The following is a 16,829-nucleotide window of genomic DNA, read 5'->3' as shown; positions in this document are numbered from 1 at the left end:
CTGGGGCAGATGCACACAGGTCATGGAGCAGGAAGATGGAAGGGGCCTGGGCCCTCAAACCTGCAGTCACTCTGCCTCCAGCCATCTGCGACACGAAGCAGGAATATTACAGATACGATCCAGATGGTAGGAAGTTTCTCTTGACTGCTTTGCTGGTGTGGACTTAGGAGTAATGCTTTTGAGGTGCTCTGGTCCTAGGTGAGGGGAGGCTTGAGAGCATGAGGAGGAATGTGTGCTCCAGTCTCACTCTCTTAGTAGCAGGCAGGATCCCATTTGCCAAGCCAGATGTCCCTCAATACTTTAGATGGAGCCAATAAAGCATTAAGCAATTAGAATTGTTAATATTCAGTTAAGTATAATTAGAAGCTGGTGTAAATTGTGAATGAAATTGACAGGTTCCATAAGTTACAGCAAAATGCCGAATCTTTTTCAGCTGTGTACGTGTGTCTGCGTGGGTCTGTCAATTCAGATAGGCGTGCCATGGCACCTCCTGAGTGCAATCACCACGAGGGGCTGTTACCAACTCAGTTCTTGGTCATTTTAAGAGTTTAGCAACATCTTGCCAACTGTTTTATCATATCAGAGATTGAGATCCTTGAGTCAAATGTAAGAGGTTTAGCACTCATTTTTGTACATGAGTGGCAGGAAAGTCCAGGTCTGTCTTCTGCCTGCCTCCAGGGTGTGTGTGTTGTGTGTGCATGTGTGTCTCTCACTCTATATCACTCCTCAGTTCACAGCACACATGATTCATCTTATTAAATGTTTTCTCCTCTGTGAGCCATTTCCGGACCCCCCACCCCCAGGCTGGTGTGTTTACTATGCCTTTACATGGCTGTGTTCTTGGGAACTGTGTGGCTTGCTTCGTAGGTGTAGATAGCTTCATGCCTGTCTGGCATTGTGCTGTACATCTTTCTCTCCCTCCTTTTCACTCATCACTGGTTTTCAAATCTGTTCAAGTTCCTCCCTACATTTTGGTCGACCTTCACAATAGCAGCATTGGATTCCATTTGAAGAATCCACTTGTCTTGCTTGGCTCAGGCAGATAGAACAAAATACTGTAGACCGGGTGGCTTCAACAACACATGTTTTATTTCTCACAGTTGTGCAGGCTGAAAGTCCAAGGTCAAGGTGCCTGAAGATTGCATTCCTGGTGAGCGCCTTCTTCCTAGCTTGGAGAGACAGCCATCTTCCTGCTATATCCTCCACATGGCAAAGGGGATTGAGAGAGTGATGTCTCTTCTTAGAAGGTCACTACTTCTGGCATGGGGATCACCCTTATGACCTCATTTAAACCTAAGTACCTCCCAAAAGCTCACCTCCAGATGTCATTATATCAAGGGCTAGGGATTCAACGTATGAATCTGGGGTACACAATTCAGTCTGTAGCACCAATCCGCCACCCCCAGCTCCTATGTCCATTTCTGTGGGGGGTGGCCCCGCTTTGTGGCCTCTTAACACCCCAATTCTTAGGGTATCCTTAACACATACCACTTGATGGATGGCCCAGGAGTGGGTTGGTGAGTCCAGAGCAAAAAGGATTGTTAATTTCACTAAGCGCTGCCAGATTGCTTCTCAGAGCGGAGGCATCACTGCTCTCTCCACGTTCACTTCAGCACTTCCTGGAGACTTTTTGCCATTCTGATGATTTTAAAGTGGTACTTCAGCGTTGTGTGATTTTACTCTGATCACCGGTAAGGTTCATACTTGTTATTGACCTGTTTTATACTTGTTAGATTTTCCACGTTTACCCTTCTGTAAATTGTCTCATCGTATAGTGGGTTTTTTTTTTTTTTTTTTAATGGCTTACCATGTTTTTGCTGATTTGCAAGAGGTCTTTGTATGTTTTATATGCTAATCCCTTGTCGGTTTCGCTGTTGCAAATAATCTTTTCTTAGTCTCTTGTTGATTTGACTGTGGTGTCCTTCAGTATGTAGCAGAACCTAATTCTGATGAAGTCAAATCTGTCAGACCTTTACCCTTATGTTTGGTGTGATTTCCACCTTGAGAACATCTTTCCCCACTTGAAATCACAAAGACATTGGTATATATTTTTAAAGTTTATTTAAGTGATTTTTTTCGTCCAACATGGGGCTCACAACCCCAAGATCAAGAGTCGCACACTCTACCAGCTGAGCCAGCCAGGCGTCCCAAGGATACTCCTATTTTGATAGCCATAGATTGATCTTCCACGTTTAGATCTTTAGGTTGGTGATGGATTTTGTACCGAGAGTTAGCTAGTTTTTCCAACACTACCTGCCAAGCTGTCCCAGTGGTTTTTGGGATGCTGTCTTGCTTATAGTCTGGTGTGTTTCTGGGGTCATTCATTTGTTCTACCCAGCTATTTGTTTCTTCTTGTGCTCGTACGCTCGTACCACACCATTCTTTAACGGTGGCTTTATATGCATTTTAATTTCTGATCAGGTGGATTTATCCTCTTTGCTCTTCTTTTTCAAAATACCTTGGCAACTCAAGGTCCGTTGTTCTTTCGTGCACCTTTCTGTCTGGTTCCCTCCAAATTCCGGTGGAGTTTTATTGGATTTGGATGAAATAATACAGGTTATTTGGCGGCAGGAGGTGGGGGACGCGGAGTGAACTCTTAGGTTGTCCCATCCTTGAACAAAGCTATCTCTCCATTTATTTAGGTCTTCCTCCTCCAAAAAGATTTCTTGAATTCTTTATTAGAGGTAGTAGTAGCATTGTGATCAGTGTCTTATTTAAAAAAAAACACACACACACAACACACTTTTTTCCTCCTAATTGATGGTTGCGGTGTAGAGGGAAACAACTGGCTTTGTGTACAGATTCTGAAACTGGCAGGCTTGCTGAATCTCTAGTTTTCTGATTACCTTGACTCTTGCCTTTCTCTGAGGATGCAAAAAAGTGACACTTTTGTTTGTCTCTTTCCTTCCATTCCTTGAACCAGAGCTACTTGTTTTATGGGCCAGAGCCTTGGGGACCCTTTTGCCTATTGGTGGGTGATGGTGGCCTGTCCTTTCATGGTCACCAAGGGGATGTGCCTAAAGGGGTTTTTTGTTAGAAACCTTAATCGGATTGAGGAACTACATTGAGTCCCTTTCCTTTACTGAGGGTTTTCTTTTTCTTTTTTTTTTAATAATAAATAGGTATTGACCTTTAGTAAATACTTCTTCTTAACGATCTATTCAAGTCTGTGCAATTCTGATCCCCTCAGTCTGTGTCTGTGATAAATTACATGATGGTGATGGGTGCTTTGAGGTCAAATTGTGCGTTGCATTGTGGGGTAAACTTTTTTTTTTTTTTTTTGGTCTCATATTTTAACATACAGTAGGATTTGTTGTAGAGTTTTTACATCAGTTCTATCCCCACCCCCCCCACAAAAAAAATTGGCCCATACTTTTTACCTAGTTGGAATTGAAATGAGACAGGTCTCCTATACAGGGGGTGAAAACTGTTTTTGGAATCATTCCTCTGAGATGAGGATGGCCTCTGTAGGTCAGGGTGGAGTAGGGCTCAGCTGTTCTACCGTGGGTCCTGAGACTGGGCGCAGCTGGCAGGCATTTACCATTACACTTTCTTCAGCCTTTCGTTGACCAATTTGGGCATTTGGTAACTTTCTAGAAATACATCTATTGCATCTAGGCTTTAACATTTATTCTTGTATGAGTGTTCACAAGAGCTTCACCAGTTTTGCAAATCTGGCTTTTAGTGCTAGCTGTTGCGCGTCTTCTTTCTAGATTCTCTGCCTCTGAATTTATCTGCGACCTTATTTTTCAGTCTCATGTAGAGTTTTTGTTTGTTTTATTAATCCCTCAAGGAAACCCAGCTTTTGCCCTTCTTGACCTCTTTGTCTTTGTTTTTTGTTCATGTCACCAATTTCTCTTCTTCATTTCGTTCCTGTCTCTTAGAGGCCACTCTTTTCCAGACTTCTTTTTTCAGAATGCTCAGCTTTCTGATTTAAATTCTTTCTCGTTTTCTGCTAAATGTATTCAAAGCTGTAATATCTCTTCTAAGGATTGCTTTAGCAGTGCTCCACAAACTTTGACACCTCGTGCTTTCATTTTTATGCACTTTGTAAAATTGTATTCATTTTGTAATTTCCCTTATAATTTCCTCTTGAACCCAAGGGTTAGTTAAAAGTAGATATTTTCTAGATTTTTGACATTAAAAAGAAAACTTCTTAGACTATCTCGATGTCTGTTTTGATTGCATATAGTTGGAGGACGTAGTTCACATGATGCTGATTTCTCCAGAATAAATATGTAAGAGACCTTTTGAGTGCCTTTGCACTTGGTGGATTTTTGCAGATGTTCTGTATGTGTTCAAAAGTAATGTGTTTTCTGTTTGGTGATAAAGTTTTCTCTATTATTTTTGAGCCTATTTGTGGTACTTAATTTTTCTAGGTCTCTGCTGATTTTCTTCCTATAGTTTTGACAGCTATTTTATTATATTATGTTAAGGCTGTATTGTTAGATACACATAGGAGCATGGTCTTTGTTTTCCTGATTAATAGTTTTTTTCTGGTGTATATGTAGACTCTTTCTTCCTCCTTTATGATGTTTTTCACCTTAAATTCTGTTTGTATTGTTGCTATAAGATTTCTGTTTATTTTTCTTTGTAGTTTCTGTGTGCCCGATAACACTTTTTTTTTTCCTCTAACATTATTTTCAGTCTTTCCATATCCTTTTGCTTTGGATGTGTTTATTTTAGATATATGATGTAGGATTCTGTTTTTTAAACCCAGGTTAAGAGTCTGTCTTTGATTAGTGAATTTAATTGGCATACATTTAGGGTAATTATGGTTATTTTAGGACTTGTGCAATATTATACGCTTTTCTTTTTACCATTATTTTTGGGGAAGGTGTCTTATAATGTTTTATTGACTTGGTTTTTTTTTCCTCTGCTGGATTTTAAAATTGTGCAATCTATTTTATTTTCCTGAAATCCAGAATCGAGATTATTCCTGAAGTTATTAAGACAGACCCCTTCATGTGTTTGTTTTTTTTCTGTTTCTAAGGTCATTTTCTCTGTCTTCTTTCCACCAGCCTCTCTTTCCTCTCTGCTGGTTTTGACTGTGTCCATTTTAAGTTTTTGTTCAGTCAGATCCATTAACTCTAATTTCCCTGTGCAGGTTGTTGGGCTAGCTAGTTGGTTTCTCTCTTCCAGTGTTTGCTCTCCTTCTGGCTGTTTTTCCCTGTGACCTGTGGTCTCCTCGGCCTGAGCCCAGGGGTATATCAGCTGATGCCTTGCCCCTGAGGGGAAAGAGTGAGGCCACAGTTTATCAACCACCTGGTTTGGTGAGAGGGCCCTGCCCTTAGGGTAGAGAGCTTGGGCAGGGGACAGTAAGGCCCCTTAGGCAACCTTGAGTCCTTGCTCTAGCCACACCTGTTTTCCTCCGGCTACCTGCCTCTGATGTTATCAGCCAGCAGATCCCCTGGGGCATGGGTCACCTTCAGGGATTCTGATTCTGCTAGTCTGGGATGGGTGTTGGTAGCTTTTAAAAGGGCGTGATCTTGGAGACCCGGGATCAAGTCCCACGTCAGGCCCCCTGCATGGAGCCTGCTTCTCCCTCTACCTGTGTCTCTGCCTCTCTTTCTCTCTGTGTCTCTCATGAATAAGTAAGTAAAATCTTTAAAAAAAAAAAATTTCTTGTGATAGGGGTAGGGTACACAGTGGACTGGTCATGAATTAGCAGTTGTTGAAGCTGAGGGACCACCAGATGGGTAAGTACTTAGGGGTTTATTATACTGTTCATAAACAGCTAAAATTCTGATTACTTCCTGGCTAACACCCACTGGTCCTAGGCTGTGGTATGGGGATTGAGATAGGGGACAGCACAGAGGAGACCAGCTAGCTAGACCCGGGGGTGGCTGCCAGAACATTTAAAATGACTTATGTGGTGTATGTTATATTTCTGTTAGCACTGGTCTAAATCGAGACCCTCACTACTCAAAGAGGTCCCACGAACCAGCAGTTTGGGCATCTCCTGGAGCTTGTTAGAAGTGCAGAATCTCAGGCCCCATCCCAGACCTCCTGAGTCAGAATCTGCAATTTTATGAGATCCCCAGGTGATTCATATGCACTTTAAATTTGAGAAGCATTGGTCTAGATCCTCTTAAAAGGGAGGGTTGGTTTTATTGAATTTGTATTTTAATAGTGACTCCTTCCTTATCTTCCCTGTAGAGTTTTCCAGAACACAGTGTTGCAGAGGGCTGAGCTGCCAGGTGGATGGCCTACAGTCAGTGCTCTTGGGACCCCTCCCAAACCTCTCTTATCTATTAGGCCCTCCCAAACCTCTCTTATCTCTTAGACCCAGCTCCTCTGGTATATATACTTGGTTCTAATAATACCAATCATCTGCTTTTCAAGGTCTTAACATATTAAAATAACACATTGGAAGAAGGCAAGGGATGTTCTCTTGGTAGGACAACTAGGGGTCAGCTAGGGAGCAGACCAGAAAGACAAAAGAGTTGCAGGCCTGGGCTTTGTGGTGTAGAGGCAACTTCTACAGGTAGACTCTTGAGGACTGGAGGGATTCACGATGGATGTCAGCCCCGACTTCCAGTATGATTAGCCCGAGCCACTAAGAAGTGACTAAGTTACACTGTGATTTGAGGCCTATATGCACCATCCTGTGGGGAAGGCCCTGCTTTCACCTGTGCCCTGGCAAATGTCGGGGCCTAGATTGAAGACATGTGTTTGGAAAACGAACTTCGAGGAGCCTCTGCGCTGCTCATGGAGCTGTTCTCAGTGTGAGCATACGGGGTTTTCTTTTCTTTTCTTTTCTTTTTTTTTTTTTTGGAGCCCGATGTGGGACTTGATCCGGGGACTCCAGGATCACACCCTGGACCGACAGCAGGCGCTAAACCGCTGAGCCACCCAGGCTGCACCACATGGGGTTTTCTAGATGGATAGCCTTTGGATGTGCCCAGAGCCTGTCAGCTGCTGGCCCTCCTGGCTGCGGGCACACCCACCTGGGTGGCAGATGACCCTCCTGGCTTGGAACCTTTGCTCTTCTGTTTATTGGCTGTGTGACTCTGGGCATCTAACCTGCTTCCTTTGTAAAAAAAAAAAAAAAAAAGGGGTGATAGTAAAACTCCATACTTTATTGGGGTTTTCTTAAGGCTCAGCTTAGGACAGTGCCTGATATACTGTCCTCAGTTTTTTTAGCCTGAAAGAGTCAAGGAGAGTAGTGGTGCAGGCAGCTCATCAATACAGACTGCCTTATATTAAAAGAATAATAGGGACACCTGGGTGGCTCAGTGGTTGAGTGTCTGCCTTTGGCTCAGGTTGTGATCTTGGGGTCCTGAGATCGAGTCCCGAGTCAGGCTTCTTAGGGAGCCTGTTTCTCCCTCTGCCTCTCTCTCTGTGTCTCTCATAAATGAATGAATGAATGAATGAAAAATAGTGGGGTACTTGGGGGCTCAGGTAGTTAAGCATCTGACTCTTGATTTCGGCTCAGGTCATGATCTCAGGGTCATGGGATTGAGCCCTGTGTTGAGCTGTGCGCTTAGTGTGGAGTCTGCTTGGGATTCTCTCTCTCTCCTTCTCCCCCTGCTCCTGCTCTTTCTCTCTCTCTAAAATAAATACATCTTGGAAAAAAAAAAAAAAAGAATAATAGTGTTACTAACCCAGATGGAGCTGTCCTCTGTCACAGTGTCAGCCCTGATGCCTGGGCTGTCTTGGTCACTGGGTACAGACTGATGTTGTGTTGTTTGTGTTTTTCTTTTATGCTTTTCCCTGGAGATTTTTCCGCCTTATAAGATTAAAAATATCTGCTTCCACATTAAACCCAACTCAGTTTGAATAATGTATTTTTAAGGCAAAAGCCTGCTCTTGGGTGTGAGTAACTTCCACGTCAAATGTTCAGTGGGCAAATGAAAAATGTGAGTCATGCAGTACTTGGCACCTTTGGCTTTTAATATTTGGTGGCAAACTTCCTACAGAGAGGAGGAATTTCAAAGTGGAAGTCCTTTCAGATCCAGATGGCGAAAGAATTGTTCAGTGTTGGTGGGGACTGACTAGTAATTGGTTTTTCTCCTATTTTCTCAGCCTGCTAGGCCACTGGCAAGGCCAGATTTAGTTCTGACTTCACTTCTCTTGTGCGGTGAGGCTCTGGGCCTACGGAATGTGCTTACCTTGAAGGATGAGAACGATTTCTAGCAGCTTCTTAAATGCACAGCAAATAGAAAACAGAATGTGGGTAGTCCCACAGAACACTTGCAAGGCATCTCTGCCGGCCTGGAGAGCTTTGGTCTGCTCTCTGCAGTGGTTGCTGACAGCGACGAGCAGGATATAGCAGCTGGGCCATGTGACTTACATGTCGGGCTCTGAGTTTTGTTTTCTTGGCCAAGATCTTGAAGCCTGTTTCCAAGTAGGTGTTTCTGCCTTGGCAGCAGATTTGAGCTGTTATGTAGGCAGCCTTGTCCTTTTCCAAAGGGGAGCTGCCTTGGAGGGTACAGGAGAGGGACAGAGCAGCTAATATTAGTGTTCTTTCCCTCCTGTGTCAGGTAATCTTGAACGGAGTGGCACTGTTGCCTGAATTTTGAATGTAGGAAAGTCATATAAAACCTGCTTTGATCTGACTTTTTAGGTACATGATAGAAATACGAAAATTGGAGGAAATGGTGAAATCGTTGTGTAGAACATGCGTCAGCAGGGATTTCAGAGGCCGAGTAAGAAAGTTTGTTGGTGAGAAATCTTGGGTGATAAGGAAAGAGAAGTCAGTGCCTGGTAAGGGCTCGAAGCTCCCCTGCAGGTGTGCCTGGGGTGTCATGCCGGGGCCCAGCAGCTCCAGGCAGCCTCTGGGAAGCTGTGGCCTCCTCCATCTGACCCTTTGCAGCCCAGGCTGGAGCCAACCTCCTAGGTTCCACCACTAGAAAATGGTCAGGGAGGGGAGCCTGGCTGGTACAGTCGGTTGAGCATCAGCTCAGGTCAGGTCATGGTCTCAGGGTTGTGGGGTTGAGTCCCACATGGGGCTCCATGCTCAGTGCAGAGCCTTGCCTAAGACTCTCTCTCCCTCTGCCTCTCCCCACCCCCTGCACACACAGGTACTCTCTCTGTCTCTAAAATAAATCAGTCTTTTAAAAAAATTGGTCAAGGAGGGTATGCCTGCGTGACTCAGTTGGAAGAGCATGTGACTCTTGATCTTGGGGTCGTGAGTTCAAGCCCCACATTGGGTGTAGAGATGACTTAAACGTAAAAAAAGAAGATGATTAGGGAGTAAAAACAGTTATTAAAGCAGGATAAACACTGTTCTGTGTGATTCGTACAGTTATCACAATTTGGAATTGTTGAAGGAACAATAAAAGGGGGGAGAAAAAAAGTTGTACATCTTGAGTGTATTTAATTTGAAAATAAAAATTGTCTAAAGGTAGTCATTGGTTTTTGCATGTTTTTCTTTCATTCAAAGCATTTGATTTTCAGTTTCCAATCAAAATTCTATCAGTATTCAAAAAGAACCAGCCCCCTGCCCACATCTCCCCACCATTGGTACCTGCGCCCTGGCACAGTCTCTTGTCTGGGAAGCTGGCTTCTCTGATCCTGATCCTGGTCCTTGGGTTTCAGGGTGGGCGTCTGCTTGCTGGTGTGGCGCTATGAGATGTGCAGGTGCAGTGGGGGCTCACAAAAGGTCCCCTTCACCCCTCTCCCCCTTGCAGGGGTAGTCCTGTTTCTCCTTTGGGCTCAACTGATTTTCACATATTCAGCGTTCAGATGGCTCTGACTACATAAATACTCATAAATACTAATTTCTGTGTACAAGGTCTGATTTCTTCCCAAACTCTCTTCTAGCAAGAGAATTTGTGTCTCTTAAAATATGGGAACCCATCAGACTGGTAGGGCCTCATCTTTTCTTGGCAGTACTGCTCCTGGCCCCTTGTCTTTCTGCTCCAGCTGGGACTAGCTGCTGCCTGGCCCCGGCACCACCCTCCTCCTGGTCCCCTTCACCATCATCTTTCCTTCCACTGTAGGATCGCCTGTCTCCCGAAATCTTGTGGTTTTGACTTTCTCGGTTAATATCTCACGAGGGCGCGGGGGTGGGGGGGGTGGGGGGCTCTTCTCCAGTAGCTCCTGATAAAGGTGGTTGTGGAGCGCAGCATTCCAGATCAGAAAGCCATGCCCTTGAAATCAGGAAGACCAGGCAGCCAGGGCTCCTGTTGTTGGGGACAGTGGCATTTCCCATCCTTTGCTCTGTCTCTCTGCCACTTGGAGAGACATGGTCTTGACCTTCCCCTTTTTCGAGATCAGGAAGATGCACCTCAGGGCGGGTCTTGTTTCCTTGCCTATATTCCGTGTCGTCCGGAGCTCAGAGCTCGTTATTCAGACGTGGGGCCTCAGGGCCATATCTGGCCGTTTTTCTTACCTTTTATTTTTCATGTCTTTGTCTTTTTTGATGTATCCTGGAGGAACTGTTCAACCGCCCAATCTTTCTGAACTTTTATCTGTCATATTTGTAACTTCTGAGTTTTCTTTCTTGTTCTCTGAATGTTCCATTCTTATGACCTATTCTTGTTTTTGTACATTAAGTGTCCTCTTTGATCTCACTGGCTATATTCACCACGGTGTCTTTTTAAAGTTCTGTTGCTCGCGTTGACTTCTCTTTATTTTTACTTAAAACATTTTTTTTTTTTTAATTAAACGCTACACCCAACGTGGGGCTGGAACTCAGGACCCCGAGATTAAGAGCCACACCCTTACCAACTGAGCTGGCTAGGTGCCCCCTCTTCGTTTTTACTTTTCAAATCCTTAAGAAAACATACAATTTAATACCTGTAAACAATTGCATGTAACACATTTTGATCACAAAGTGTAGTAACCTGGTGATCTTCTCTCCCTCTTGCCCCAAGAATGTCACCAATCATTTACATCCACCTGTAAACTCCTCCTCTCCTGTTTTCCTGCCTCCCTATCCAGACAGGAGACCCCTGTCCTAAGTTCTGGTTCTATTATGCCACAGTCTTAAAATAGCATTTGTTTTATCACAAATGTCTATACGCTTAAATGCTGTGATATTTACTCTTGCTTGGGTTTGAGCTCTATAAAAATGATATTAATTCAGCATGCTGACTGCTGGCACTTACTTTTTGACTCTTGTGTCATGGAGATTCACCTGTGATGTTGCAGGAAATGTGGTCTGTTTTCTCTGATGTTGGTACCCAGTAGTGTGACTAGACTGGTTTTATTTATCTTTTCTCCTGTTGCTTCGTCTTTTTTCATTTTTTCTTTCTTTGTTTTGGTCCCAGTTAGAGATTCTGTCGAATGCCTGGTGACATTTGCATCATCTATCCATACTTCAGAGCAAGCCACTAGCATGCTTATGTGGAAGCTGTGTGTGCATGCGTGCGTGCGTGTGTGTGTGGGTGGGTGGGTGGGTGGTTTGGGGACAGTTGACTGCTGGCCTTCACTATAAGAGATCAACCAGGTGTTTTTGTGGGGTGGGGGAGTCCGCAAAGTGTCTGTATCTGTGGCTCTTGTTTTGGGCTGACAGTTTCTTCAGTGAGAGACCCTTTGTTTCCCTGCAAGGAGGGGTGGTTGGGGGCTATATGTCTGATTGACTGTCTTCCAGTGACCAGGCTGGGGAAGAGGCTGGGATGTTCATTCAGTCCGCCTGCAAGTAGTGGAGAGACATCTCAGTTTTCTGCTGACAGTGGGGGACATGTCCTGAGACTGCATGAGGTCTAAACGGCATCTTGCCCAACTTGCACTCCCACCTTCCAAACACCCCCCCCCCCCCCCCCCCCGCCTGTCTTGAGTCTTTTCCGAGTTCTTTGGCACAGATGACCTTACTGTATATTGGGTCCCATCTCAAGGTCAAGGCTATAAGCTTCCCCTGGTCTCTTGAGGCTATAGTGTCTGGTTCAACAGCTTTGCAGCCTCTTACATGGGTGTGTGTGGGGCGGGGGGGGGGGGGGGGGCTTCTCCTTCACTCCCTCATCTCTCCACTTGTCTCCTGAGTTTAGACCATAGTTGTTCTGTCCGAGAGGGCATAGAGATGACCTGTGTGTCAGTCTGCCCTGTTAACCTGGAACTTACACGATTTCAAAAGGCCCACATTTTTGGATCAGGGTAGGCCATATATGATGACACCAGTTTTATAGGAAACACCAGTTTAGTCTTTTACAGCAATCTTGGGAGCAGCTTCCAACCAGGCTGCCAGTGAGTGACACATGGTAAACACATGCTGGGATCGTCTTTAGAAGTGGCTTCATGAACCGCCAGGAACACTGGTCTCCTTACTGTAGGGGCCTGGGCTGGACCGGGAAGAAGGGAGCACGCAAACTTTGGGACCTGGGGCCTGGGTTCTAGTCCTGCCTGCATCGTCTGCTGCTTGCAGGGCTACACTCCCTCATCTGTAAAAGGCGAGCCCTTCTTGGCTAGGTTGTTAAAAAAACAAAGGGAGGGGGTAGATGTGAGGTGCCTTTGGGGAGCTGCTCTGCCAACAGGAGCTATTATTAACCCTAACATCCTTGCTGGACTAAGAAATGGCACCTCATTCTCAGCAGTGTGCTCCCACCTGTTTTTATTCACACACACACACACACACACACACTCAAAAGGACTAAAACCAGACTCGCTTTGGATTGTGATGATCTGTTGCAGGTTATATATTTCCCTCTCTTTATGAATTTCCCTGCTTCTGTCTTTTTTTAAGTTATTTATTTTTCTAATCTCTGCCCAACATGGGGCTTGAACTCACAGCCCCGAGATCAAGAGCCACATGTTCTTTTGACTGAGCCGGCCAGATGCCCCATCCCTCTCTTGCTTTTCATCTTCTGCCCCTTCCCTTGGAGCCCCCCCACCCTACTTGGCCCTGCGTCCCTGCAGAAGTGATTCTGTTTTCCCATCCTCCGGAACTCTGTCTCTGGAACCCTTTGGCCTTCCTGGTTGGCCTGGCCCCTCTGCTCCCTCTGTGTTGACCTTGGAGTCTGTGAATCTGGCCTGGTAGCCTGGCCGGTCTGGGCCTCCTAATGGGAGGAATCACGCCTGGTTGTGTGATCTTCTTTCTGTAGGGTCTGGTCATGTCTCACTGATTGACAGATTGAGGCTCAGGGAACTTACAGGTGGCCAGGTGGCATAGCAGGAGAGCCCTCAGTGCTTCTGTAGGGATTTTGTAGCTGAAGTCCCAACATTTAGCATGGCACCTTCTCCATGTGTCCTGTCGTGTGTGTCCCGTGTCCCCCCCATCCCCTTCCCCCCCCCCCCCCCGCCCCGCCATGTTAGAAACAGCTTGGGTCAGCAGGAAGTGAGCAAGTTGCAATTTGTTTACCTCATTAGAGTGGTGTGTCCATCCATTCTCCTCCCTAACCTGAATTGTTTATCCAAGCCTGTGTTTTCCATTCTCTAATTGAAGGCTCTAAAAATGGGCCCATCAAGAAGCCGGTGGCTGTGGGAAATGAAGTGGACTTCACAGAAGGATGGCATGAGCAGACGGATTTTCTTCCCTTTCGATGGAAAGCCTTCAGAGGGCTGTGTCTCTCCCAGCCAGGACAGACACAGCGATGCAATCTGTTTCCTGCAGGCCCAAGGGGAATGCTTCCTCCTTGTGGTTAGTGACTTCAAAAGTTGCCCCAGTTAGATGAAGTTCAACCGTTTCTCCAGTTTCGACGACTTGGGGGTAAGCTGGTCACGTTGCTCTGACACTGTTGCCGTGGCACTTGAGGAAAAGCCTCCCTCGAACCCCAGGAGGAGCTTACAAGCTTTCCTCTTCTCTCCAGTCCCCTCTTCATCGTTAAACCGAAACTGCTGTCCTGAAGCCAAACTAATTTTGGGATCCCTCCCTGGGCCTCATCCTCCTTGACCTCTTCCTGTCCCCTCTGTGCCTCCTTGACTCCCACACGTGCCAGCTGTACCAGGCCCCTGGGTGTTTGAACTGCCGCCACTGAGCCTCTGCTCACGCCACGTCGTGTCTCCCCCCAGGAGCACCCTCTCATGTCCGCTCCCCCAGCCTCTGAAGCCCTGCCCAGCTCAAGTTCCTGTTTGAAAGGAGCCCTTCCGATCACCTCCAACAGACAGAAGCTACCCTCCTCTGAACCCCAGCCCGGGGCCCGTTGGGCCTGGCCTGTATTTCTGCCCTCACTGTACCCAGCATCAATTCCCTGCGTGCTGGTTTCGTGCCTCTTGGAGGCAGGCAGCTTACACCAGTGCAGGGGCTGTGCTGGGCTCTGGCACTCCAGCCCCTGTCGCCTTGCCTTACATATGATAGGCACAACATTCAATAAATGTTATATTTTTGAAATATCTGTAGAAATAAAGAGAAATGCTTCCCCCCTCCCCGCCCCCCGTTCCAGGAGTCAAAATGCATGGCTTTCATCCACTTTCAACACATAAAAGCTGTTTTCAACACAGAAAGGCCTTTCACATTCTTAGTTAATAGTCAGCTTTTGGAATGATGTGGACTAGAATGAAAAATGAGGATGAACACCTCTGGAATCAGCTGTTTTGAATTAAATAAAGCTGAGTGAGTGAGGTTGGAGTCAGGTGAAGCGAGAAGATGGGATTGAACCAGGGAGGATTAATAGGCTGGGCTCCTTTAAACTCTGAGGGACTGTTTTCTCAGAAATGAGCCAAAGGGATGGACAGGGCTCTTCTGGTCCCCATTCTGTCCTCCCAAGGCTGTTGCACCCTTCCCTCCACCTGGCTCAGAATAACTTAATCCTTCCTGTGGCTTCGCATAAGCGCAAGAAGGTGTTTTTGGTCTTTTTTTGTGGGGGTTTTGTTCTCCCCTTCACCGTTCTCCCTGGGACTTTTCAGAGACCTGCTTCCCCAGGCTGGCTTAGCAGTAAGGACTCTGAGTCTGGGAGCGAGTTGTATGAATGTCCAGGTCACTGCTCTGTGTAGTGTGTAGGCATGTTGGGTGGGTTGCGTGCCCATGTCCCATGCTCTTGGTTGGCCTGCCCGCTCCACATGGAGCGTGGTGCTCTGGATGTGGCACTTTGGACGTGGTGGATGTGGCAGTCTGGATACGGTACGTCCACTCAGCCCCCAGCTGCTTTGTAGTAGCCGGCTCTGCCCAGAGGCCACAGGAGCAGAACCAAGGTAACAAAACAAAAGCAAATCCTACCAAGTCCTTATTACAAAACCTGCTGAATTGACCTCTGTCTCAGTAGGGGCAGGGGGGTCCCAAGTCTGACTGTAAAGGTGGTAGAGGTGACCTTCCCTTGCCGAGGCTGGCGGTTTAATGAACTTTACCAATACCTTGGGTGGGGACAATAGATGGCCTTTGGCCAGCTGATAGGAACTAGCTCCCTGGAAATTCTGGGGCCTCCAGGTCTGCTAGCTTTTAGTGAAGTGTATGGACAGCAGCGCAGCCAGATGTGTCTGTTCCCATGTGGGTCCTCTGGTCACATTCGTCCGCCATGGGCAGGTGGGCACTGGCGCCCGCAGTTCTTGCAGGGGCTGAATGCCCCCACTTAACAGAGAGCATGGTGGGGCTAGCAAAAAAGGCTGTATGTAGATCCCTCAAGGTTAGGACACAGCTAAAGCAGCTCGTAACCAAGCAAGTGGACAAAACTCACCAAAAGGGTTTCAGTTTCTGTTTTCTGGGGGTGGTGGTGGTAGGGTTTCATTTTAGAGGCTGACTTGGTGTGCCTCAGTTGGTTTTACTTCCTTCAGGTCCCAGCTCAGATGTCCCCTTCCCACCCTGTAGAGGATAGCACCCCCTCCTGCCCCTCCCCGGACTTTTTCTTCTCCAATGACTTAACAGTCACGTGAGCCACTATTTATAAAGGCTATCCCCTTCCTCCCCTCCCCCCATGTGAACCGTGGCTGCTTAATGAAGGTATACTTTGGCCTCTAGCATGGGAATGGCTTTGTAATCCCAAGAACACCTTGCTATTTACTAGCGGATCATGGAAACCAGTACACTTCTGTTTTTTCCTTGAAGAAATCCAGTAACCTAGGCTTTCTGGATCCAAAGTAGGTCAGATGGCCATGGATTGAAAATGGATTGGCATCCAGTGTCTCTGGAAACATAGAGCTGGACTCTGGCTGCATTCATGTTTATCTTCCTGTCGTGAAAGCACCTCCGATGGCAGCTGACTTTGCAGGCGCTGTGAACCAGGATTCAGCTGAGAGAGGGGGAGAGAGAGAGAGAGAGAGAGAGAGAGAGAGAGCTCGAGCGCGCTAGCAGAGAGAGAGAGAGAGAGAGAGAGAGAGAGAGCTCGAGCGCGCTAGCTCGTGCCAGAGGGCCAAGAGCAACCCCAACCCCAGGCGGGCGGCCCTCCCTCCACCTGAGCCCAGAGGGAGGCGGGCCCATGATTAACTCTCGGATGTCTTCATTGCAATTTGCTGGGGGCCAAAAACATTCACTTTTAAAAAATGATTTAAAATTACCAATTGACCATATCCGGGGCTGAACCTGCATGATTCAGCTCCTTTTAAAAATATCTTTTCTCAACAAATTGCTTCCTTAACATTTTAATTTGTTGATCATAAAGGAAGCTTGCCAAATATTAGCCGGTCTTTTCCATTTCCTGCAGCTTCGAGCTTCCCTTATTTGGCATATTTCAGAGGAACTGTAAGGTCACTCCCTATTTCTCTTCCCAAATAACTGTATTTATTACTGTCAAGTATTGGCGGGTTTGATCCAGCTGTCATCAGAACGTTTGGAAATATTGTTCTTTGCCAGAATGCTGATTTAATGATCTAATACTGACATGGCTTGTTTTCTCCACTGATTTGATAACTTACTTGTTCAATAAACTTCCTTCTTAGCGAGCCACACTGTTCTTTTTCTTTATTCCCCCCCCCCCTCTTCTATAAGCTTTATGGGCAATCTTTCGCTCTCTTTTTAAAAGATGTATTTATTTAGTTTTGAGAGAGAGAGAGAGGGAGGAAGGGAGGGAGAGAACATG

General features: G+C 46.2%; 1 protein-coding gene and 1 long non-coding RNA gene across 7 annotated transcripts in view; both read left to right on the top strand.

Moving 5' to 3' along the window:
* The window catches only part of CUX1 (cut like homeobox 1), a 364,561-nt gene that overhangs the window by 16,253 nt on the left and 331,479 nt on the right, over window positions 1-16,829 (top strand). The window lies entirely within an intron of this gene.
* Window positions 1,498-14,212, top strand: LOC111096199. The gene is made up of 3 exons (XR_005360551.1): window positions 1,498-1,691; window positions 13,328-13,591; window positions 13,894-14,212. It is a non-coding gene; the product is annotated as an uncharacterized LOC111096199 (long non-coding RNA).

The sequence above is a fragment of the Canis lupus genome, chromosome 6 (assembly GCF_011100685.1).
Source record: "Canis lupus familiaris isolate Mischka breed German Shepherd chromosome 6, alternate assembly UU_Cfam_GSD_1.0, whole genome shotgun sequence".
NCBI classification, from domain to species: domain Eukaryota; kingdom Metazoa; phylum Chordata; class Mammalia; order Carnivora; family Canidae; genus Canis; species Canis lupus.
Note: the sequence above shows the minus strand (reverse complement) of the source record. Positions and strands in the feature narration are given on the sequence as shown.